This window comes from Plectrocnemia conspersa, unplaced genomic scaffold (genome assembly GCF_051122295.1).
Source record: "Plectrocnemia conspersa isolate PC_06_02 unplaced genomic scaffold, ASM5112229v1 ptg000006l, whole genome shotgun sequence".
Classification (NCBI taxonomy): Eukaryota; Metazoa; Arthropoda; class Insecta; order Trichoptera; family Polycentropodidae; genus Plectrocnemia; species Plectrocnemia conspersa.
Window position 1 is genome coordinate 19,119,598 of NW_028277170.1, and position 26,243 is coordinate 19,145,840.

The following is a 26,243-nucleotide window of genomic DNA, read 5'->3' on the forward strand; positions in this document are numbered from 1 at the left end:
TCCTTGTATATGTTACCACTTCTGCTAGGTGTGCAAATTTACTAGGAAAAAATTACATTTTCTTATTAAAAAAAATCATAAATACATGAGCGTGTAATTAAACAGATTTTTCCAGGTACTGATTATTTCGGATAAAAACAATTCAAGATCATCGATGCCGGCTAAATATTTCTACTATCTCAGCGGATATACTCTAGTGTGGCTTTTGAAGAACGTTGAATATGGGTTATTATTATTTAGTAGGAAGTTTTACATTTATGTGTATATTGGGTCATCGCGTGCTGTATGTTAAACTCACCATAAGCAATTTGTTGTCATCATGTCCTATTTCATATTATGTATTGATGTAATAATGTATGTACTATCTTATGCTCGTTGAATACGGTTCTATTTTGGAATGTATTTTCAAGGTCCGCTGGAGAAAATTGATGCAATTTCTTGCACGCCAGCTGCACTTTTCTGTATACTGTCGTTTAAGGTCATGCGACATAAAATATGCAATTAAGAGCAACGAATACATTACGTTCTTGAAGACGTTCGGCAAAATTTTTGTGCTGCTACAAATAATAGTACTTCTAGATGTAGATTCAGACTCAATGTGTAATCGAAAATGCATAAGATATAATTTAATCAATTATAATAGCCGGCCACACACGAGCGGATCTGCCCGCCGGATTTGTCCGAAACGGAGGTCCGACGGACAAATCCTGTTGTCTATTGTCTGTCCGTTGTCCGTACATTAATAAGATTCATCAAAGGACACTTGATTAAATAAATCCTGTTTTTAAAATAGTCATTAGCAGATAATAAATAAATAAATAGAGGCGGCGACGCGTACTAAAAAAATCGTGCAAAGAAAAATTTAATAATCTAGTCTCTCGGTGAGTAAATTGATGAAGAAAAATATGAATTAATAAATTAGAAATGTGACAACCCTATTTGTTTGTTTGTGAAACGTCAAAGGGTTTGTGAAACGTCAAGCGTCAAACGTCATCGTCTCTATTTATTTCTTTATGCCTGCACTTCACTCTCTGTAAGTTGGCCAAGGTTGGCCAAGGACGGAGAATATAGTGGGCTACTTCGGTCGAGTTCGGTTCTACCCGCTCTAAAATCTCTCGGAAGTTTTCCGAGGATACCGAGAACGAGAGGTAAAGTGGGGGTAATTCAGTCGACTAGGCCAGCTTCGAGCGCTTCCGAACATTGTCGGCAAACGGACCGAAGTCGGAGCTGCTATTTCGAGCGCGAGTGGTGAGATACTTCCCTTGTCGCTCTCTCGCGTGTAAAGTGACGAGAGTGAGAGATAATGATATGGTGTTTCGTAAACTGAGATAGAACGAGTAACTCGGATCAATTTCAGTATGCGTCCTATGGTTAACACGCATGTCGAGCGCTGCATCGTGGTCACGTGGTCAAGTAATAATACTTCAACAGACTTACTGATATCTTAGAATATTTTAGGGCACCAATTATATTTTTAATAGTATATTCTTCTAACCGTTATTAAATTTTTTCATATAAAATTAAATAATTAGTGGTGCTTGATTTTGTTAAAGAAAATCGTTTCAAATATCCTTATGTATTTTCCTATATCGGTTTATATAAATGTCACACCATAACGCATTCTTATTTAGAATCGATGGCGACAAATCTAGGATAGTCACAGATGTGGTGTTCGTATTCTGAAGTATCATTTTTATGCTTTATGGCATTTTGCAAAAGCCGATAAAGATTTTGCGTAAATTGAATATTTACGACCGAAATTGCTTTACTGATATTGTATTGGCGAGTGTCCACACAAACTTTTATAATTATCAGTAGCGTAATTTTAATAATATGACAATTTAAAAATTGCGATTATTTGGCACATTTTTCGATCGCGCGCAAATATGCCGGCTGTACGTGACAGAAGCCGCCGTCCGGACATCATTCACGGCCGCTATCCGGGTGGCATATGAAATTTGCGACAGTGTCGCTTACTCGAAGTCGTAGATCACGGCCGACTTCAGTTGTAACTTCGGTTCGGACAACTTTCAGTCATTACAGTGAGTTTTTAATACGATTATTTATTTATTTTGTTGCGTATGTGTTTACATAGAATATGATAGTATGTAAAGTCCCTAACATACTAAAGCTTGGTTATATGAAAATAGAGTCAGGTAAAAAAATCATACATATCCCAACTACATTAGATTTATTAATCTTCAATACATGAAAATAGATCTAAGACTTAATTGGTAATCTTTATTGTTTCGCATTTTATTGTTATATATTTATTGTTTTGTATAAGTTTCGATAAAAACGCCACTAATTAGCAACCTTTGTTTTGATCAAATTCAGATCATCTATATTCCCTATAAAATAGTTTAATTTATCTTACTATACAATTCTGTAAAATAACTATGTACGTCATATTTTTACATAATCCAGCAATCATCATTATTTAAAAAAAAAAATTCTACATATGAGTCAAAAAGATTATAAAATCCATTTAAATATGTATTACTTAACAGATTTATTTTTGTCAAAAATACATAAAAAAGAGCCTTTGTTCTGATCAAACTTTGCAGCTGCAAATAGTTCAATTAATATTATTATTAAATCGGTTGAATAATCTGAGTTTTCTTGTAGTGAATCAGCATTGTTTATAAAAAAAAATATATACTTATGAGTCAAAGAGATTGTATAATCAATACCAAATATTAACCCGTTGCTATCCATGGAAGTAAATGGCGTCTTCGTCGTTTTCAATGCAATGGAATAGTGAGATTTTAACGCACACAGGAGTTTTGTAAAGCTCACTTGAGAATCCATGATTCATATTACGAATAAAGCTATTCTTCTCACTAATATTTAGGTTCTGGTTAGTACTGAAGAACAATATGTTACGTCACAAAATAAAAGCACTGTTTTAGACGACACAAAAAAATCATATATCATAAAAAAATTGTTTGGGTATGTTTATTATATTGGTTCGTATGTTTACGATCCCTGTCTGTCATGATTGTTTAATAACAAATTCTTAACTATAAGCCACTGGCCAATGAGCTGCAATGGCAAAAATCACATTGACTCTGATTTATAAATCCAATAAATCTAATGTAGTTGGGATATGTATGAATTTTATTTTTTATTTGCCATAAAAAAATATGTGGTTTAGCTTGTAACAAGTTTTAATTATAAAACTTTGTGTGTATTAAACAATTTAATTTTCTTTATATGACGATTTTTGTTTTAAGTATCCCATCTTGCCCCGGTCTCCCCTATGAAGTGCTAACCGTAAAATGTATACATAGTTACATAATATTTTGAAAAACAAAAGAATGAATATAAACGGTTGTTTTTTTTATTTATTTCAATGCGCATTGTTTTATTCATTTAGTGTCTATTTGAATCGTAACAGCAAAATTAAATACAAAGATTTTCTTTTGAGTAATGGATGCAGAATTCAGTGGAATCTATCGATTCTGAAGACATTTCATCAATTACTACATCTTGCCATGCCCGTGCTGGCAATCCACCAGAAAGACTTCCAGGTCCAATAAAAATAAAATGTGAGAAGAAAGTGTCGTGTTTTTTCTGCACATGGAATAAGGAAAGGTACAGCATACATGTGTAGAAGTTGTGAAATTCCTCTCCATATTTACGAGTGTTTTTATACGTATCAAAAAATATTTAAATAGATAAAAATAAATATAAATTGTGATAGTGTAGTGAAGTTTAAAAGTGTAATGGTGAAAATAAATGTGTCCGTGCCAGTTGTAAGCAGAAAAAGGACGCGGAAAAATTTGGTGAGTGCATTATATTATATTATAAACGGATATTTTTTATTAATCGCTTATACAAAAATGTATGACGTATTTAAACATACATGTTATTTAATTATAAATAACTGGTTCATGATTTTATTCCTTTTAAGTGCAATAATATATTTTTTAATTATTTTACAATAAGCTAATACCGTGATAATTTATCCAAATTGTAGCTTTTTTCTCCTGGTTTCTTAATCTGTGAATGGTGAGGAAATTTAAAAATAACAAACACACACTAAAAATGTTCATAGCGTAATGAATGATTTTTTGGATTACTGTGTTATATAATTAATCTATATATACCGTAAAGATTTTAATAATTAATTTTGCAATATCATACATAATTTTATTTGGGATGTTTCGATTTATATTGATTGGATTGGTTTTATATTTACCTAGCCAGACAGGTTGACCCTCAAATTTATTTCTGTCGAAGAAGGGATACATAATATATTATTTTTTATATGAAATAAATGGTTCATATATTTCATTAAAAAAATGATGTGCCCCAAAAAGGCGACGTCTCATTGCATTGCGTCGCAATGAGATATTCGATTCTTTTTACAAAAAATAGAAGTAAAATATAATTTATTTTTCAGTTGATAGTACGTAGAAATAATATATAGAGGCAAACTTGATGGTATTCCAGTATTTTTTTAATAAAAGAAAACGCATGACTCATACCTGACTTTACGGCCAGTAAACAATGTTCTTTCAAGAGCTGTTAATTTACCACTTTGTCAGAAAAAATAATTTTGATACGGAAGTTTTTCTTCTTTTGGAGCGATAAGTCTTTCATCGACTGCTTTTCTATGCCTTCTAAATTTTTACACCAGAGGCCAGAGCACTATTAGTCAATTTATTCTAACGAAATATATTCCTATATTACTCATTATTATTAGTCAGTCACGATTATCCGATAGCATTTTATGAGAAAGGAATGGGAAGAAAATATAAATCGTTTAAAATGCGACATATTTTATTTTAAAAACAGATTTATGTAATTATTTATATACTTCATATTTATGATGTATCTTTCGTATGCCTATTTATTTTTACTTATGTTAAAAGTAACATAAATTAAATTCTAGCTATAAATGCTTATGTAAATAGTATAAAATAAAAAATATTTAAATACTGCAAAATATTATTATACATTAATGAACATTATTTTATTCTAAGCTTCTGCTTTCAATGCATTGTAATTTTCATAGTTCTATGACATTTAGATATCGTATTAAACAAATAAATACTTACGAATTTGACAAAAATATGGAAATGAAAAAAAAATCGGTACTACCGGTATTTCATTTTATAATACCGGTATTATCAGAGGACGATTTTTGCATTAATACCGGTATTTCCGGCACTGCGTATATATTTAAATAATTGAAATTAGTAGCAAATAATCTGTTTAGTTTTTATAATTTTGTGCCAAAAAAAATCGATAGATGTCATCTACACTGCAATATAGTTTGTCATTACTTGATTCCAAAAAAATAGATAAAATTGAATTTTCATACAAAATGATCATACTTTTCAAATCGTCATCAATTAGTTCATTATGGCTCGATAGTCCTTAATATAAATACAATGCAGCATAGGAAATTCTATAAGGTATTAATCTCAGCATCAGTGGCAGATCTTCAAATTTTGCCCCCCCCCCTCCCAAAATTGTTTTATCAGCTTCCCTCTTCTATAATATATTTTTTTATTATAGATATATATAAAAAATAATAATTTATTATAGACAGCATATATTTTTCATGTATCATTGCTTAAGTAATAAAGGAAGGCATTCTTGAAAATATGCAATTGAATGACCAACATTTTTTTTGCGATTTTATATTACTCTAACCGGCCGGCGGTTTTATCTTTGCTTTGGTGATCTAAGCACCCGCTCCAATTAAAATAAATTACACATGGGAATCGACAGAATGCAATTCGATTTAGGGCTATTTTTTTCGATAATGCAAAAAGTTTTTTTTATATTGTTTTTGTAAAGAGCAACAGTTGTTAATGCCAATTGAAGGTCCTTAAAATTATTGTTAAAATAATTTGAAAATATCAATGGAAAATAATGAGAAATTATATAATCTAAAAAAACCAGACAATGGTGTCATTAATTAAATATTTGCAAATCCAGAATCTTTTAAGAGTTAAAAAAATAGTTATTCTTCAAAAGCAGAAATATGTAAAATGCGGAAAGAAATTATTCGCAGATTATTTAATGGCTCGACGAATTTATATGACCCCCGCGACTCATATTTCTTTGTTACGAAACGGTCACAGGAAGCACAAATAGCGCCATAAGACCCAAGATTCCGTTACAAAATTCTTCAACCTCGGTGATATCCATCAATCAAATGTCACTTTATTTCGTTGTTCTAATAAGTAAGCTGAATAATTGTGCTTGGTTAGCAAGCTTTGCAACCCTGGATACTTTAGCCAGGACTGCAATGATGAGAGGGTGGTCACAAGCAGTCACCTGGCAGATGACGCTCGCCCGCCTGCGGATAACATACCCTCATAGACGCTCTCATCCTGAAAGGTACTCCACCATACAAGCACTGTAACAGAGTTGTTTTTCTATATTGTATATTGTCGCTGCCTCGCCACCTACAATACCTCTGAGGATATTCCACCGACAACATCCCTGCGCCAGCTTCTCTACCACTGTTCGGAGAAAACATCTTGCCCATCATAGTCTGTCGCAATATGTAATGACATCTAATAAAATTCTCTGGCTGCGAAATCACAAAAAAAAGAACGAGGATATTTGATTCTACTCCAGATGTGTTTTTTAAAGGGTTATTTAAAACATAATATGTAATAATGTATCTGCAATACTTTCTATCAGATATTGGTATTAATTAAAAGACAGTATGTGCCTTGTAAATTCATCTAGTATGCAGTATCTTTGAGCATGTATTTTTGGTATATTTTCCAAGTAATAAAAGTCAGTAACTTTTAATAGTAAAGTTACAAAAATATTCTCAAAAAAAAAATGTTGGGATATGATTCCCTCGAGTCGCATCGACGAGTATACAATTTGTAGATTGTATACTCGTCGTCATTTGGTACAATAGAATATTAAATCGAGTATCGGTTATTAAATTTGTTCATAAATATTATATATCTTTATGATATTTTAGCTTACGTGAGTTTGTGCACGTTTGTCGTTAAATTGAAGAAAACACGAATAAAAATAAATATAGCAAACTCTAGTTCTATCTGGATTATTTATAGACCTAATTTTTGTATTTATAGATGATATATATTTCTGCTATTACACATATTTTTATCATTGATATTAAATCTTATTGCGTTTATCTGCATTTCCATATTTATATTTATGACTTTTGTGCCGTTTAGGATCATAGAATTAGTCTCTTAAAATAGAGCATCTAAAATTAAACGAAGGTGACCGGTTAGATAGTAATAGTTATTTACGATCTTCGGAAACAAAAGTTTGTTTGAAACAGTCATAGAAAATGCCATAGAAATAAAACAGTAGTGTGACATTTGAGTGATATTATGTGTGATAATTAGCTGTATAATAGTTACATTAAAGAAGTGTTTCTTATAAATATTACGTTTGAAATTCTATAATCGAGTTATAGAATTTGAGATTGAAATAGAATTGTCTGTCATAAAAATAACAGTTTTTTTTTTAAAGGAATTAGTCTTAATCCAATCGATTATTGATAATGAAGCTTTTTAACCCTTATAATGTAGTATGTGTATGTCATTTTTCAATAAGTTATTACAAGTAGTTATGCCGGACACGCTCCTATCAAATGATATGTAATTAATTTAATATTGATTTTATATTCTTTAATGAGTTTAAAGAGTGAAATCATTATTATTTATGAGATATTTTTGGTACAAAAATATCTAATTAATATAATATTTAATTTTAATTATAATTATATATCAATAATAATAACTTAAATTCACAATTGCCGTCAAACAATTAATAAAACTGTCAAAAGCAAAAATAATCGTTGGTAAATAAACACTTGCTACTTAATTACCCTGATAAATAAAAGTAAACATAAACATGCATAAGATATACGCATAAAAGTATACATAACAACATACAGTTAACAAGACCAAGGTCGCTTTTATAACAGTTAACACTATCATTGTTAATATTTATTACTACACAGAAACGAATCGGATATATCAATCAAACGGTCGTTTAAAGCTAATAGTAAATATATGTACATAAAAAGAAAGACACTATCCTATTTTAAAGTATTGATATGATGAACTTATTTTGTATTTATAATATTTAATTGATACATTTTCATATGTAAATAAGGAACAGATCAAATTTTGAAATCTTTTATCATTTCACTCATATTCTATGAAACAGTAATAAATTAATATAACTACTGAATAATAATTAAGATTTAATTTATGAAATATGTTGTAAGTAATCGTTAGAGTGACTTCATGATTATCATTATTTCGTTATAACATTTGTTTTGCAATATCTATGCAGTTTCTACAGTACAATATTAGTAATATATTTTTGTTTACTTTGCTGTAAACTACCATTAAAATCTGATGGTCCATTGAAAAAACATTCCATCTCGTGTGACATCTGCAATTTTTTAATCATTACTAATTGCAATTGTAAGTCCAGCTGTGGCTTTTCATTCAATTAAAAAATAAATTATTAGCTGTTATCTAATTACACGAAATGAAAAAAGTATTTTAACATAAGTCAGTTGAATAAACTAAAACACTACTAAATGTATTAATCTGATGAGTTTAAATATCAAGGTCTTTTTTGATAGTAGGAAATAAAGAGCAATTATTTTTTGACTAAAAATAGACACTCTTTATACATTCAATATGAATTCCAAACGTAATTTCCTATTGTATATATTTTTTTCTTACAACACAAATATTCCTTTACGATTATAAATTAGTAAAAGTCTCGCAATACTGAATTCAAGAAGCTTTTACAAGCTGTTAAATCTTTAGCATAAGTCAAAATAGTAAATTAGCAATTTTATATATTTATTTATGCTTCAATATTTAGTGAAATTTTTAATTGTTTAATGATCTTTAACTAGCTTTTTCTAGTAGAAATATATCTTCGAACAGACTTATTTCTAGGGTAAAGTATGATATTCATTAGCAGTAAAAGATGACTTTATTTTAGAACTTTAAGTTATCTGAAATAAAGCCATAAAAATAATATATAATATGCCATTTTACAACAACCCTAAAAAAATTCATTCCATTAATAAACATTGTTATTATCAAACTGAAATAAATACTAACATAATTTTGATGCAGATAAACCAATTATAATGTCATTAATTTTAGGTCTACAGGTTAATAGTTATATATTTTTGTATATGTGTTGTATCTTATATATGTATTATATATTTTTATTGTCATATTTTTTTAATTTGTAATTATTTTTATGTAGTATTTTTCCTAACGGATAATTTATTATTTTTCTTATTAATATTATATAACTCAGTCGTAAACAATGATAATGGTAATGAAGTCTGTATGCTTTGTGTATATTTTATAAAAAAATGTAGCATACAAAACATGTTGTCTTACTAAACATTCCATAATTCTTTATAGAAGTGGGCTTGCTATAATCAATTGAATTTCATTGCAAAGAAATGTCACACAATTTCATTTTCAAGGCCGTCGATGACATGCAAAATATTCCTATCATCTCGGCGGATATATTCTAGACAGGTCTTTATGTGTTTTGAAGAACGTTGGAAATTTAGCCGGCACATTGCAGATCATTAAAATGCTCGGTTTTATCTTAAACAATGCGCGCTACTTCAGTATTGCGCACTCTTTATGATGCTCTAGTCCGCAGCATACTAGAAACTAGCTCTAATATTTGGATTCTAGGCGTAATGGGTCAATGTAGTGAATTAAAGCTGGAAAAAGTACAGCAGAATACGGGTATTATCCGTTCTTGTTTCTCAGTGGTTTTATTTTTGGAGCGTTACGATACACTTTTTTGTCAACTCGCAGAAGTGTTTATATAATTAAACACTTCTAAAAATTGTTCCATAATCAGCTCCGAATGTGGTTATAGTTCTCGGTCGCATCCACTGTTTCTTGCCTGTAAAGTCTAGCGCTTGCCAACTCTTCTCTGGCAAAGACCGTACGTCTGCTCAATACTGTGCATATAGATATTGACATTTTCTCGTTTGTGTCTGTTTCGTGTTTTTATGTGTTTGTGTGTATGCATACGTATATATGTATTGTAAAATTGTAATATATTTTATACTTTTGGCATTAGGTTAACCTGTCAGGTCATGATTGTCATAATTTTAATAAATAAATAATATATTTATCATATAATATTTCAAGCATTTCTGCAAAAGATTTGTTTCTTAGATATGTTCCCATCTTTTAAATCATCAGATCTAACAACTTTAAATTTGCATTTAAATTTTAACTTGAATTGTCATTTACTTCTAAATAAATATATATTATTTACATTGTTGTATTATTAATCAGGAAATACTACAGAATAATAAGGCTTATTAATATATATGTCATCTACTCATTAATACATTTTTTTAATTCATGAACATCATCATAATTATGTAAAAAAATATTAAGTGCGTGTTGCCAAAACAATTTCCCATCAAATATGCATACCTAAACAAACGAGTTTGTTCACAGTTGTTATTTATTTATAATCATCTTTTTGCATTATCGGATAGTCGCCCAAAAATGCCCACCCGTAAGTTATACACTTTAATTAGAAAGGCGAAAATAAATTCAGTGATCAATTTACTTCTGAGAAAAAAAACTTTCCTATTCCAAAATTGCAGCGTGTTATTACTTAAAAATAATATTTTTTAATTTTCGGAATAAATTTTTATTTAAAATCAAGGAAATATGTAACTAAATTAATATTTTTAATTGAACATAATGAGGAAAACCGTCGATTATTCAATCCAAAGGAGCAATTAAAATTATCACACATTCATCCACTCGTATGACTGTAATACACTACCCGGATGCGGTTTTTTTGTATATATATATATATTGTTTATTTAATATATAATCAATTTATTATATGTAATGAAATACAAATAACCTATTGGTTCACAGCCATTTTTTTACAAATAAGCTATATATACAATGGTTTTATTTTTATTAAATTTAGTTAAGGTTTAAGGATAATATAAAACCTCTATTGTTTAATTTAGAAGCTATTATTGTTTTAGTTAGAATGTTTTTGTGTATATACATATTTAAATTTAAATCCATTTTTGTCGTAGTTATTGATACTAGAGATTAGTGGGTTATATGTTCTCGCAATTTTTTTAATGTTTATCCGTGTGAAAATAATAATATTATTTTATTGTTGGAATTTTATATTTTTAACGCATGAGTACACTGAATAGGGTAAACTTTGCTTTTGGAAAAAAGCAAAGCTTAGCTAATAATTAAGCTACAATCCCGTTTTTTTGTCATTGATTTTAATAGAGAAAGATTTTATTTTCTTGAAAGCTTGTAGACGTTCTTAAAAATATCTTTGTATCACTGTAGTTTCAACTGTAATTGAAAAAGTCAGATCGTTTTAAGATTTTAATTCAAGACTTAGTGTAGTAGCAATTTTATTAATTCTTACTGCAATACAATTTATTGACAGTGAAATATTTTGAAGTATGTATATTACTTTTTTCCGGAAAAAGTTTCATATCTGTAGTTTTCAGTATACGTTAAAAAAAATTAGGGTTTAGGTTTCGAGATTTTTTGAAATGTGTTTCTGAAATACAGATTTATTTTAGTTTTCCTGTATGTTTTTTATATCCAGATCAATGTATTTAATAATTAAGTTTTAATGTATGTTTCTTAAAGATACTAAAGTGCTGTCTTAATTATTTTTTTTTAACTATGAGCTGAAGTAGTTCATTATTACAGAATTTTCAATACCTTGAGTTTAATTAATCAACACCATATCGATTAGAAAACCATGAGATTAGAAAAATCTAGATAAACCTATTCTGTGATGATCGATCGGAATTATAACTATATAATAATCACTAATTCCGATTTTTAAGACACGATAGAATTTTTTGAAATATTTATAAACACCAAGATCAGTAGTCAGAGACTTGTATTTTCTTATTATTATTCAATCTAATAAAATTTTAAATACTATTTATGTACTGCCTTATTTATGAATAAAAATTGTCGAAATATTGTAAGCTGAAACATTAATTTCAATTTTCTTCAAGGAATAAAAAAATGTTTATCTGAATATTAACACAAAAACATTTTAAAGTTTATCTGTCATTATAACACGAAAAATATTAATAAAGTCTAAAATAAATACAGCCTTAGCCCATAATAAAATAGAAATAGGCAAACCAGAATATTTAAAACATTTATTTATGCATATTGATTTTTGTTATTAAGTGATTTTTTAAATATAATGTAAAAAGTAAGAGCAAAATAACTGCTTTGTGGCTTTTCTTTTGATTGTAGCTTTAAGTAGGAAAAAGGCATAAAATGGCTGATAAATGTAAATACCAATGACCAAAAACTTGTATAATTTGATGTAATATTTGAAAAATATATGTCCATACATGCAATAAATGTGGCGCATACCTTGGGATTGTAAAATGATTCTAAAAACTAAATATTTTTTTCATTTATTATTTTTTTAATTTACGTAATTATAAAACGTAATCGGCTACAGGCAACCATACCGAGGGTGCGGCTAAAGCCGATTGCTTATCGTTGGTTACTCGTGCTCGTATTTACAGTCGCCCGTCATCAACCGTTCATGCGGTTGACATATTGAATCTGTCTATTTCTCCGGCCTTTTGGCCTTCATGTCTCGCAGTGGGAGCTACCGACTTCCCATAGCAATATTATATATATATACATATACATCACCTCATTATTTTTAGACAACTGCGAAATCAACCTGGGCCATGGTTGAGAGAATGTGTTGAGTGTATTAAATCTTAATTCAGAAAATTCGTATATTCGTTTTTTACCTTCCTGTTTCTTTAAAGTTATGCAGCAGATAAATTTTGGCTTATAAGTTAATATTGTTAAAATCCATCGAGCATATTTTTAATAAATAATCATATTTTGCGATACAAATACTTGGCGTTTCTTTAATCATTTACAATCTGTAAATGATAGTTGGCAGATGTGATGACTGTGCTGTACTGAATATTCCAATTAAAATTTAAAAAATATTAAAATTAAATATCTCGTACTGGATTATTTGTGTAGATTAGACGCGAGCTCCACTGGTAGCGACATCTAGAGTGAAGTGGCAAATAATAATTTATTTACGACCTATCATAAATGATCTGACTAATTTAAAATGTAATATTTTCATATTCAATTTACAAATATTTTTTAGCCCTAGTCAATGATTAATTTAGGTATTCTTTTTTTGACATAAAGTAAAAAGCGGAATGTTTCTTGTCGGTATTAAGTGTAACTTTTTTTGGTAGTTCTAAAACGAAGGTTCAGATGTTAGTGTATTCTGAAGTTAAATGTCGAAGTGCACTATTTTTTAGATTGATGAGGCGATTGACTCTTTCTTATATTCGACCATTTTTCTAAAGCGACGATCTTGTATTTTACTTTTTTATTAAAGACAAACAGCTGGAGATTTGCCAACGCGTTTCATTGCAACTGCAACTGTAACTACATTTCCTTGCCGTTTTTGCTAAATACCTTGTAATCTTCTGAAAAAATGATTTAGGATAGAACTCATCTATTTTAGGTGTGCACTATAATTTTTTTATGTTTAATTGTATAATCCCAATTCATGATGACCAGATAAGCTTATCTCAAGTAAATAAAGAAAATATTGCTTTCACAGTATTTTTTTAATGTATGTCCCACAGTACCTATGATAACTGTGACCCAACATTGTAAAAATATAATTTCGAAACAAATTGGCAAAATGTTTTTTAAGGGCTCATTTTCATTCCTTTTTTTAAACACCGTCTTTATTACCGAAAATGTCATTTTTTATTAATTTTGCATGCACTAATTTCTAGTACATAAACAATTATTTTTAGATTGCCTTCAACTATATTGTTTAACTTCAACAGTGTCTCGCTTAATTATTCGCCATTAACAGCAAATGGAGGTCTTCCACTGAGTTAATCTTGAAGGTTAATGTCACTCGGATGAAATGTCTTAAATCACTGCTAAACAGCTCTCAGGCGAGCAATATCTATCCAAAACTCAATTTGATATTTCCTGTGTTTACCGCTTAAAAATATTATTATTGAAACTACAACTGTTATTAAAATGAAAGATTGTTCTGGCTTAAGAGCCTTAAACTCTAGTCATATTGACCGCTGTTGATTTTAGCGTGTATTAACTAAGTCATTGGTCTGATTTTAATTTGCATAAAAAAGTGGAAACATATTTTAAGAGTTATGCTTTAAAATCAGTACTAAAGAAAAATTCATTGGGATGTTAAACATATCAAAATCAAGCTTTATTCAATTCGCACTATGATATTTATTAACAGAAGCAATCGTTTGTGTTTTGTTCTTAATAAAACTTGTTTGTGCTGTGCTTCAAATTCCTTTTGCCTAATTAACATTAATTTTTATTTGCGATTTTATAATTGGCTTTGATGCATTAATTTTTATGGCAGTAAAGGTATTCAATTTTGCAATAATCTCATTTATAAGTACATGAATATCGTCATTTAATTAAATTTTATTATGAGTAAAGTAGCAAGGAGACGTATCGAATTCATCAAGAGACTGTCAAATAAATTTTGCTAAGAGTCATTCGTCATAACAAATAATTTACGATCGACGTTTACGATGGAGTTAGTACAAAATTCTAGATAAATTTATGATAAGTGTGCTTCTTTGTATATGTATATAATACAACTTTCAATTAACATTATATTTATCTTATACATATTTTTACGTAGATCTTTAAACCATTGTTGAAACTTTTATAAAATAAAATAAATAAGCTCGTAAATGTCATATTTGTATGTTAACACATGTTATTCCAAGAGCGTAATAGGTTAAAACGCTCCTGTTTAAATAATAAATGATGTTTCTGAGAAACTGTGTTTATCAGTTTTAGCTAATTCTTGATGGATTTTTCAGGATCTTGGAACAAGTTATATCAATATGTTGAAAAGCCATTTTGCTATAAATAAAATAGTAATGCTGATACATATTTGCAAATTGCAAAACAAGTATATTCATTAGTACGACGCACGTGACGATCGGAGTTGAGCTGACTCGTATTTATCGGTTCAGAATTTTAATACGGTTGTTCTCGAAATTGATATTAAAATGTTAGAATACATCGGTCAGAATATAAGCGGCCATAAAAAATAAGAGATTTTATATTATATGAATCATTTTTTTCTGTCAGTATTTATATAAAATATTTATATTATATGCTCTGTATTTTAATGTGAAGGTCAGTTTTATGTTGACAGATGGTCAGAATAATAATATTTAGGCGTTATCAATGTGTTTTAGCGCTAACTTGTTTGGTTGGGCTTGCAACATTGTTTCTTTCGCCGCTCTGTCGTTATTCCCGCTTCGTTCATCGCTCTGAATACCTTCGTTGAGAGTTTTTTATTGGGTGTTTATTGCTATGAGAAACGCTCGCTCGCACCTTACCTGTCCAACAGTTTTAGGGCGGATAAGATATTTCTAAAATAAATAATTATAAATAATATAATATTTTTATTTTGATCATCCTATATTTTTACTTTAACCATTTTATATTTATTCTGCACCACAATAATATTTTATACTGACCCAAATTTTATTTAAATTCTAAGCATTTAATTTGTTGCCTTGATTAAATACCACTTGCAAATGGACTCAAACAAATAACAGTCGGTGTCTATACAAATACAAATCGGCGAAATATACTTAATATAGGAGGTACTCAATTAAAAATTGCGTTACAGATTCTCAAGTTTTAAAAATAGTCACTACGTAAAGTTTCGATTATATATGTAAGATTCATAAAACTGGCACTAAATAATTTAATGCAATCATTCAGATAGTTTAAGCTCAACTAAATCAGTCAATGGTTCATTATCATAAAATCTAAATTATTTGTTCACAGAAATATGCACACAATTATATTTATCTTATACATACTTTTATGTTTGATACTGTCTTATCTAGAGTTGAATTCTGTTTTTAGATTGATGCGTGTTTACGAGTGTATTGCACAAATGATATAATTCAACACGAATTTTATAGTAAATATGTTTTTTAAATGAATGAGAGGTTGCAAAACAGATACATATGTCATAATAATACGTCAAAGACCATGAAGATAACATAATGTACAAAAAAATTTTAGAACTGAAACGTTTTAAAATAATTATGTTTTAATTACTAAAATATTAGGTCATTTGAGACAGTCAGTATATGAATATACATACATTTTAATCGTTTATCCTTATATTAGCTTATCAGCTATTTGATAACAGAGGGGATAGAAAAAATAATGTTCATTCATTCAAAGTCGAATGTTTTATTGCTAAGAAATTTGCGAATTTTGCGAAAAAATCTTTGAAGATATTGAATAAATATATAATAACTATTGTAATCTTCATGTATATTTTTTTGAGAAATATAATAAACAAGCACTGGCTAGCATAAGTTAGTAGGAATGATACTGAAATTTTATGAATGGCTATACAATTCGTCAAATAAGACCGCAGATAACACATAAAAGGGCTCGCAAGAAGTTACTCGTTTTGAGAAATGCTGAATATCACCTCATATTCTAGCAGAACTGAGAATCTATATCAATATTAAAGCTAGAAAATATTTAACTTCAAAAAAAATAATCGACTATTCAGAGATTGAAAAATTATGGATCCGGAAAAATAAATTTATATTATAATTAAAATAAAATTCTACGTTCTATCGAAATATACATTGAAGGTTACTCAAATGCATCTAGTAGACGATATGTTTCAATGTTGGATATCAACCTTCGATTTTTAGATATAGTGAAAGCCTTAACGGAAATAATTCTTAATCAACAAAAAAAAACAGCAGTCAAAGATGCATAGGCAATATTTTTTAAAATTAATATGCATTATTTTATTAAAAAAATTATTAGTTTCTGTATTATATCTTAGACGCTTACGTTTTAATGATTTGTTTAATTGGCCAAAATAAACCAAATCTGTTCTGATATTTGTGATGTTAGGTTTTCATTTTTATTATTTTATCTTGTCGTTCATCATTATGTTTCATTAATAAAATAAAGAAATATTAATATTAAAAATTAGTATTTGTAATACGCGCATACTCAAGCGAATTGGAAGGCTTGGAAGATTCTGGTTTAGTTTTTTTGGAAGCAATATAACATATATATTGAAATTATCTCTGAGTGCTTCTAGTGTTATTGGTTTTATTTCATAACAATAACTAATTAATGAGGTTCTATGAAAAAAGCATATTCAATATTTTCCAATCTGTGTTTCAGATAACATAAAATGGAGTAACATATTTGAAGTTTCGATCTGATTATATAAATTATTGCCCGTATATATCTATGTTTTTATTTCACATGATTTAAATTCTGATCGTCATGTTTTTATTCTGACCGTATGATATTTTCATAATTATGACCATGCTAACCGAGATTTAATTTTAATTTAATACTGTGAGCTGGAAGCTAATCCATGGAACCACAAATTTATTTTTAATATAAACTGTAGCAAAGATGCTGAACGAAACGCTCATTTATCTTAACCCATTTATCGTTAAGCTAACTATGAAAGTTATAATTACGTTTGCAACAACAAATCCAGATCTTTAATACTGATAACAATGAAAATAAAATCTCGAAATCGATTAGATCAGTGGTTCTTAACCTTTTCAAAGTCACGGTGCACTTTTGATTATGGGAAAAAGTGGCGGTGCACCAGAATTAAGAGGTCGAAAAAAATAGGTGGACATAATTTTTATTACATATTTAAAAAAAATAATGGTTACGTACAAAATTACATACAAATTTTTTACATCTTTTTTTAAATTAAATTATATAAAAAAGTTTAGTATTGAAAATAAATTTAGTTTGCTAATTTTGCCCTAGAACCAATTTTTAAATACGTGTTTTTTAAAAAATATTTGTATTAATATTTAAAGGTGCTCTTTGGGTGGCAAATCGAAGTGGTGCTTTTCCCCCTTTGTTTACCCAAAATGACGTTTCTGCTTACCATAATGGAATTTATATGATCAATCAAAAATTAATTATTGTTATACCTGAGCTTGTTGGCTTTTGCAGATATCAGAAATATTAGGTCGAATATTTTATGTAGTTACCCTGAATTCTACGTTTAATTTTTTTTCTATCTTTCTCGTTTTTTAGTTTTCATATTAGTTGTTGTTGAGAAACCAAGCTCGCACAAATATGATGTTGAAAACTGTAACAAAATTTTCAGTGCTTTCATGTAAAGAACTGAATATTCCTCTTAGACAGTAATCCAAAAATTCTTCATAGTTATTTCGGAAAATTTAATTTTTGGAGTACGATCGGTCGACAATGAGACTTATTTGATGATTTCGTATCCGGTCATAATTTTCTATATTTAAGGATGGAAAATAATGTGCAATCTTTTCTTCCAATAAAGTCAAATGTTCTATTATTGCGGAAATAACTCCCTCGGGAATGTTTTCGTTAAGTGAAGGAAACATATCTACTTTTTTTCTATTATTCGATTTTTCCAAAGAGTTATTTTTTTTCCGAAATCCTGTCAATTTGTCAATGAATGTCATGAATTTTTCTTTTTTTTCCTTGAATGCTTGTGTTAACGTTACTTAAGTAATTAAAAATATCTGCTAAATATGCCACTTTAGCATACCAATCATTTTTCTGAAGACATTTTACAAAATCATCCATACCTACATTTCGAAAAAAGATTAACAATTCATTCTTAAGTTCTATGAATCGGCATAAAACTTTACCCTTAGATAACCACCTGACTTCAGTGTGAAAAATCAAACACTCGTACATAGCTTCCATAAAAATGCAAAGTTTTTAAAACATGCGTGATTTTAAAGGTCTTGATTTTATGAAATTCACTATATTTACAACTTGATCTAGTACAGGTTTTAGTGCTGCTGGTAATGTTTTCGAAACTAAAGATTCTCTATGTAAAAAAAACAGTGCATAGATATAATATTAGGTTTTCTTGTCTTTGCAAGGACTACAAATCCTTTAAATGAGCCTGCCATTGAAGGAGCACCATCCATAGAAATTCCTACACATAATTCCCATGATATTTTAAATTGTTCTAAATATGAATAAATAAGATCAAAAACATTTTGTCCTGTCGTATGCTCGGTAAGTTCTTTGCAGCATAGATATTGATTCACTATTTTGTTTTCATTTATGAAACGAACGAATCCTAGTATTTGTGCCTTAACGCTAATGTCAGTAGATTCGTCGACTTGTAAAACAAAATATCGCTTGGAAAGTTTATCGTTAACTGTTTTCTCAATATCATCCGACATATTTAATTTTTTTTTTATTGTATCGTTTGAAAGAGGAATTTTCATAATTTCCTTTTTGCTTCATCACCAAACATAATTTTTCCTATTTCACAATATGCAGGTAAAATTAGAGACTGCTGTAGTATGTGGTTTTAATTGTACAGCAATCAATTCAGCAATCTTGTGTGACGCCAGTTGTGCTTTATCGGAAATTTTTACTGTTTTTTTAAAATATTTCGCTTGTTTATTTTGCATGCTTAACAATATTTTGAAGTAATCTTTACTTTTTGATGCAAGATCGGCGTGCTTCGTAGTGAAGTGCCGATTTAACTTGTCAGGATACATCGCGCTATTGGACAGTTTTTCTCCACATACAACACATAGTGGAATGTGATATCCTTCCTCATTGATGCTAGTAAAACTGAAACGTAAATATTCTTCAGAATACTGTCCATTATTTTTTTTGATTTTACTGGATATATTTTCTTTTGTATGAGACGTATGATGTCTAGTAACATCGTCACTACTTCTTCCACTTGTACTCCCAGTGTCATTCATATTTTGGTCTGATTCACAATTTCGTTTGGTAATAAATTTATCCATTGTGGGGTATCACGACTATAATAAAATATAAATTGATTGAAACATTAAGATTTTACTATTTTGCGGATTTTTTGTTTTTACCAATTTTCTCGCGGTGCACTTGCAATAAGCTCGCGGTGCACTGGTGCACCGCGGTGCACCGGTTAAGAACCACTGGATTAGATGTTTGTTATCATGTCAAATATCACATAAATATAAACAACAAATACCATATAAAGATGTGTTTAAAATATAAATATTTTTCAATGGTGATATATAATTAAAAAGGTTAAAAAGCCATTGTTTAATGTGAGGTTGATTTCTCTGTTTGATAACAGTAGTCGTATCAATGAAGCTATTTACTAATGAGATATTTTTTGTTTCAATATTTTCTATCCTAAATCAATTTTGGCAGTGGAGATAAAATAATCTCATTATGCTTTATGCGTTTCAACTCGGTTATAATGCGACAATAGCAGTTAAAACTTTACTGTTAATGTCACAGGTGGTGGTATTTGCCCCATCTTGAATTTGGCCATAAAAATGCATGCCATTTAATTAATAAAATAGAAAGCTTAAATAAACTGAGAAGTGATAATTGTTTTTGCGCCCTCCTATTGATCCGAATTTGGTTTGAATACACTTTTACCAATACTCTTATATCAGTAAAGATCATATTTTTAAAACACAGTGTAATATCCAACTTACTTCTACTACTTATTTTTTTATTTTGAACTTGATCTAATAAAAGTTTGGGTTAGAACAGAAAATGGACGTTTCGCAACTTTCCGATTGAGCTTTATGGATATTTTAAATTTATTTTCGCTGGTAGAAATATACATATATGTATCTACTGGTGAAAATATATTTGGACCATACTAGTGAAAATATAATTTCACTGAAAAATACACATTTTTTGTAACATTTATAATAAATAAATAATGATAAGTGTGTAAATGTATATATTACTACATATGTAAAATTTGTAATCACATAATTTTACTAGCATCAGATAAAATATATTTTCACTGATAAAAATATATATCTATCAATGAATATAATTTCTATCAATGAATATAACCCGAGAATTTCTGATTTAGAATCAGGGCCGTCATTTCAGTTTCTTTTAGCTTTCTATTTTATTACTTAAATGGCATGCATTTTTCTGGCCAAATTCAAGAGGGGGCAAATACCTGCCCCCTTCCCCCCAAATGGCGTTCCGGTGCAAGTTTTGGGTCACATGATCCAGTAACATTATTCGAATAATATCATCACAATATCTCGGATTTTTATTACCGAGCGACTTTTTCTTGCTTCTTCGGAAGCATATCTAAACCAAATTTTGCCCAATAGGAGAGCGCAAAAAACAAGTATCACTTCTCAGAAGTCAAAAATCCACGTCAAAAGCAATAAAATCGTGCCGTCGCCGTCGCAGTGGGAACGCTCGGTTATCTAAGGTTAATAGTATGTCTCTTATAATAATATTACAAATTAAATAAGGAACATACAAACCAAATTTTGCCCAAATAGGAGAGCGCAAAAAATAATTATCAGTTTGTATGTATATATAATTAACAACCTGGACGACTTGATTCAAAACAATTTGAAGATCTTGAGGCAAGGACTTTGGTACGAGCGCTTCTCTATGAATCATACAGTGAACTCGCTCTATATTTTCAAAGAACGAGTGATGATTCATAAATGTCTCTGACTTTTGCTCGGGACAAAACGGAACTTATAAAACCGAATTCAATGTAACTTTCCTGATCGTCTTTGATTTGCTTTGGTATTTTTCAAGTTGCCAACTGCTAAATATATATCCATGGCTTCTGAAATTAAAATTATAATTTTATGGGGGCTATGAAACTTAATGTATTTCTTAGTTATTTAATTCACTGATTTCAAATAGAATGAAAAAATTCAGTGAAGGAAAAGAAACGAGATAGCCGGCTCTCGGCTTTAGGTCTTTTAAAAGCTGATTAAAGTTTACACGAGCCGACAGTATTGATCTGCTTTAGGGAATCAAAATACCCGGCCTATACCGCTTCTACGGGTATTTTTAGAGGAAAAACCGGATAGCCGGTTCGGTTCCGGGTAATTTTTGTAAGCTATTAAATAAACTACTTTAATTTTACTTTAATAATTAATATCATTTATTAATAAATAGGGTATTGAAATAACAATGATTTATAAAAATATATTTCAAAAATACTAGTGTTTTTTCATTTTCTTCCGAATTTTTATGAAATAATGCTAATAATAAATGTGACAAATAATTATTATTTGTTGCAGTGATTAAAACAATATTTACCACATATGATACGGAACACAGCTTTTGAAAATGTCATACTGATATTTAAATATATTTTTAAATTTTATCAATCAAAAATGAGTTAAAAAAAAGAAATTGCGATTCTTACACGCTTACGATAATTCAAAATTAAAATATTTTTAAAGATAAATACCTTGAATGTTCGCGATTGTGGTTATTTAAGGATGTCTAGCCAACTGCTCGCCTAACGATTAAGTGAAATCGCATTTTTCGATTTGCAGGCAATATACACCACCATGGTACAAAAAGATTAATTAGTCATAAAATCGCGGGGAAAGCCCAGACTCCTCGGCCGCGGCTCATCGGCCGGTCAATGCAATGTAGATAAAAATATTTTGGAAAATCGCACATTCGCCAGCGCAAAAATAAACAGCTAGTATTTACAACTGCATCCTTTCAAAATAACCCTTATCTATGCATTCGTTTATTTCGAAATCTATAGGCCGCTAAATTTTGTCCCTTTTTTTGTCGTTCGAAGACGTTAGTCGTTTAAGAACACCAATTCGGCTCTTCCGTTTAATTTGAAATAATGGAAAAAATATTTAAATGAAATTAACCGGATCGAATGCCGAATGGAATCACTGGTCTAGGCCCTAGACTTTTGGTCCTAACAACCATATATGTGGTCTAGTCTAAAATCTTTAATTAGTTACAAAAATCATCTAAGGATAATTGAAAATAAATTTAAAAATATTTTTTTAATGAATGAATGCAATTTAAATCAATTTAAATATTAAAATTTATTAATACAAATTTTAAGTGTATTTAATATATTTTAAAATGCATATGTATTATATTTATAATTTTAATATAGCAAATGAGTTTTTTCCTACTCATGCGGAATTACGTAAATTAAATAAAAATCTATGAAGCTCAACTTAATAAACTCTTAACAATTTCGTTATTTTTAACAAAGGTAGTAAGTAGCGTTATGATATTTGGTTGTTGCGCCGAGTTTATAATGCGCATGCGTCGTCTGTGCGAACATATAAAAAGCTCGCTCCGGCCGCTCATCTTTAGTTCGTCAGCTGCTAGCTTACGGTGTGGACGTGCTTATCGGACGCTTTTGTCAGCAAATACTGCACATCACAAAACACAACAGGTACTTTATATCGCACGTATTCGTTAGCTTATCATCAATCTTAAAATAAATCTCGCAGCTTTCTAAACCCCCGCGACGGCGCCGCCCTTCAGCCCGACACCCCTCGAATCAAAACTTTTTTAAAACAATTAAAAGTGACACAATATAAATGATAAATCAGAAACGCTTCATCGAACCATAATCCACACAACAGTAGTGATTTAAAGTACATTAATAATTATTATTATAAACACCATTGGCATTGTTCAGTTCGGCGAATTGTATTTTTAGTGCACGAATCAAATAAATTCTAAAGCGAAATTTGTTATGTTTTTTTGCCATTGCGACATTACTGCGATTTTCCTTCTGTGTAGTTAAAAAATTGTGTGCTCTAATTAATTTAGATATGCATTAAAATATCAAATTGAATCGTATACTAATTAATCAAACATATCGATTCATTTCACAAGTTTTCTTAAATTCAATGAAAAGTGTAACAGTGATATCGTATAATTATTATTGACATACACATGGTTTCAAATCATCGCAATGGAATGGATTTGATACTAACCATTGTGCTTTAAAGCTCTTTTTAATACTTGAAATAATATTTTTAATTGTCGGTCATGTTAATTATAACGATGAATATTTTACACTGATCTGGAAGGTCTGGACTCAAACTGTGCTTATTTTTTCTACTGGTGTCATGCGAAATTTTTTTTATAATAATTAACTATTTTTCATACTACAATTTCACCCACGTGAAGCTTTTGTGTGGCACACGCAACTCTTGCGTCACTTTTGAATCGTATCAGTAAAACTAATTGAATACATAAGCTGTATAAATATTTGCACCCTCAGATATTAAGCTTTATTTCGATTCTTCAATCGGCAGACTTAAGCATACATAAAATTTGGAGAAAATATCAAAAAGGAGTACGAAAAATTATATGACATTAAAAATAATGTTTTGCAGTTTATTTATTTAGAAAAATAATATTTTAAATAATTTATTTCTCAATGGAATAAAAAACACATTCGTGCATTAAGAAATAAATTATAGTAATAAGTAGTTTTTTATTTTCTGTTTATTTCATATATTATATGTATGTTTAGTTAAATTTTGTGTGGTGTAAAAATTATCTATTATGCTAAATAAATAATAATAGAACGACTAATGCATCAAGTGTATCAAGATGCATATTAAAATGTATTTGTATAATTTTTAAAGATTCACAGTACTTTGTTTAGTATAATCATATACTTTAAAATCTTCTTGTAGTTGAAATGATTTTTCAAAAACGTCTTTCACGTCTGGATGCATTTACATAATTAAAAGATATTTTTTCTGAGATGAGGCAAAGAGTCTTCTCACTGTTTGCTTATGAATTTATTCATTAATTTTGTAAGTAATTTGTATTTTTTTGAGAACACTGAATATACTTTATTCAATTAAAAAATAATCGTAAAAAGCTGGTTTTCTATTTTTTAAATATTACCGAAATATCGGTTAATCTGTTTCAGTTTACTATTTTTTATTTATTTTTTGGTACGTCATCCACAGTTTGATGTTCACTGATTTTACTACTGAAAATACAAAAAACAGTAAAATTTTATTTTGAAACATTGTCTTTGTGTTATAAAACACTTTTTAGCTTAATAATATTTCTCAATTTTTATGATCTCGATATGAGTTATGTTAACTTCTTCAGCAATCTTTCTAATAGTAATTAGAGGATTATTAAGCACAGTGTCCCTCATTTTTTTCACATTTTCATTAGTGGCTAATATACTATTATAGATCCACAATTTCTCTTCTCATATTTGCCGCCTTTGCAACCCCCTAAGAAACATTTGCATTATTTATAAAACTTTAGTTTGACATGCGATTCTACAACACTGCACATTATTTTATTTTTAACGTAAAATTTCTTATAAATTCATTGTTCCGCGTATCAATTAATCTTCGCTTCGGTTCAAAACGAGTTATGAGCTTTTTCGGTTACTGAATTTATTTAAAATCATGTGAGCACAACTGAACCTGTGACTACAGGTTCTCTGAAGATGGTGTATCAGACTTTTTGTACTACTTAAAACGAAACATTTTGCAGCCGCGAAACTCTTCCTGGAGTCAATGACACAAAATATTTTTATTTATGATGCCACATATGTATTTGTTTAATATGTAACAATGTGTCTCAATACACACGTATGTATAATAAAGCTTATCGCAATCGACCCCGTGTCAAGTTATTGATCTTGACACACATCGCGAGCGTATGGTTAAATTTTGACTCGGTCTATCTTAACTAAAACGGTCAATCACACTGAACCAAAAAATGGCAGGTGGATTTCTTGATGCAACGGTTGCATAGAAGACCATTGACAAGGTCAACATCGCGTGACAATTCCGCCTTATCAACTAATTACTTACATAGTTTGCCTTCGATAAAAAAATACTTACAACTTTTAATATTCCGCAGAATTAATTAAACTTTGATTTTATTGTATTTAACAATTACTTATATTGGAATTTGTCAAACGCCTTTTCAATGTCGTTGAATGTCGTTTATTATAATGCACAAATCAATTCCTGCATTATGTATATTTTTACATTAAGAATAGATTGATTTTGAATCACGATTCATTAATAATAAATAGCATCCATTTATTACCCTTATATTGTTGTTTCATATATATGTCCTTCCAAGTCTATTGATTCGATTAAAGATGTAACATTTGGATGTAAAATAAATGAAAACATAAGTCAGTCACTTGTTTATGCTCTCATTTGAATGTGAATGAGATGTTTGGGTGGTATATAAATCAATAAATCCATCATATCTTCATAGGTCTCTTTAGTAAAGGTGTCAATGTTATTTTGTCGAACATCATCAATAATTTTAAATTGTGAATCACTTTGGATT

General features: G+C 29.2%; 1 protein-coding gene across 1 annotated transcript in view; it reads left to right on the forward strand.

The window, feature by feature from the left end:
- The first annotated feature begins 23,253 nt into the window (after positions 1–23,253).
- Positions 23,254–26,243, forward strand: part of LOC148234444 (glutamine synthetase 2, cytoplasmic-like) — a 60,284-nt gene continuing 57,294 nt past the window's right edge. The window contains exon 1 of the mRNA XM_088187786.1: positions 23,254–23,337. The gene's annotated coding sequence lies outside the window, so the exon portion shown is untranslated. The remainder of the gene's footprint in view (positions 23,338–26,243) is intronic.